Source organism: Arachis duranensis, chromosome 3 (genome assembly GCF_000817695.3).
Source record: "Arachis duranensis cultivar V14167 chromosome 3, aradu.V14167.gnm2.J7QH, whole genome shotgun sequence".
In the NCBI taxonomy this organism is placed as follows: domain Eukaryota; kingdom Viridiplantae; phylum Streptophyta; class Magnoliopsida; order Fabales; family Fabaceae; genus Arachis; species Arachis duranensis.
In genome coordinates, this window is record NC_029774.3 from 6,887,805 (window position 1) to 6,889,486 (window position 1,682).

Below are 1,682 nucleotides of genomic sequence, written 5' to 3' on the forward strand. Positions count from 1 at the left end.
AGAAGCAGAGTTTCGAGCACTAGCAGCAGCTCAATCTGAATTGATTAGGACACAGAATCTCCTCCATGAATTACATTATACTCTCACTGCACCTCCAACCATATATTGTGATAATTAAAGTACGTGCTTGCTTGCAGCTAATCCTACTTTGTACAGCAAGTCCAAGCACTTTGAATTGGACCTTCACTTTGTTTGAGATCAAGTAACTCAAAGGAAGTTGTATGTCAGCAACATTCCTTCACAAGATCAAATAGTTGATATTTTTACTAAACCAATCTATCTCACTCTCTTTACAAAATTTTGCAGCAAACTCAGAGTGAGCTCAAATCTCACTCTCAGTTTGAGGGAGGCTGTTAAAAATCAAGAAAAAGATCAAACAATAAGAGTTGAATTAGAGTTACATTCTATTTCTGTACTGTTAGAGTTAGTTAGTGAATACTAAAATACTAAATTTCAATACAATTCTGTTTTCTCTCATCCGTTCTCTCTTCTACTTTATACTCATTCCTGTTCTTTGTTGATTCAATTCAATATTTCCTTCACTGCATAATACAAATCTTAACACATCTAAATGTGTTTAAAATCACATATCCTCCATAATTTAAAAGAAGAAATATGAGTTGAAAATAAAACATACATTCTATATCATGAATCTTTGTCAATCAAAACGTATAAAGTAAGAAGAGTAAGAAAATAAGATCTATAAAAAATGAGCAAGAGGAAAAAAAATCAGTAAAAAAAACAAAAAAAAATCTAATCAAAATGTTGAGAAGAAAGAGAACCTATAAAAAAATTTAAAAAAATAAAATCAATGAAAATAGGACAAAAAAAGAATGGAGGAAAAGAGTAAGACTGAGATTAAAAAAAAAATTGGGAGAAAAGAACTCCAACAATAAAAAAACAACGGAGAAAAGAAGAAACATTTTGAGTTTCAATCCAGGTGTAGTGCTTTTGTTTTAGGTCTTTACGCAGCATTTATTTTGAGGTATTGAGACAGATACTGAGAGACTAAGACTCAATATCATGTTTGTTGGTTCAGAAATTGGTACTAAAATTTTTGTTTCTATCTTCAAAATTTCAGTATTTCAGTACCTCCAAAAAGTAGGGACACATGGGATTAAAATTTTTCGAGATGGAAACTGAAACTTTAATAACATTTTATACATAAAATACCTTCATTTCAATTAATTAATTACAATTTTACCCTTTGTACAAATTAAATTAGAATTTCATTCTTGTTTCAATTTTTGTCTCTCACTTTGCACCAAACAGAATACTGAGATTTATTTCAATCTCTATCTCTTAGTCTCTGTCTCTCAGTCTCAATCTTTCTATCTCTGTCTCTCCACCAAACGCTACCTTAAGGCCCTTCTTAATAAGAAAAAAGACAACAAACTAATCTAGTTATTACATTCAATTATAAAAGCAACAAATTATATTAATTCATTTGATCCACATTATTTATATATAATTTAAAAAAACATAAATCAACCTAATATAGTAATACATAAAAACAGTAGCCAAAGTAAAACTAATTCAACATAAGATATTAATATAATTAGGTTTTCTTTTATTTTGACTATAAATATAACATATGTCAAATTAAATAACGAATTTAAATAACACAAATAAGTGTGACAGTTCGATTAACCTAAATTATAGAATAAATAAAACAATTTTAA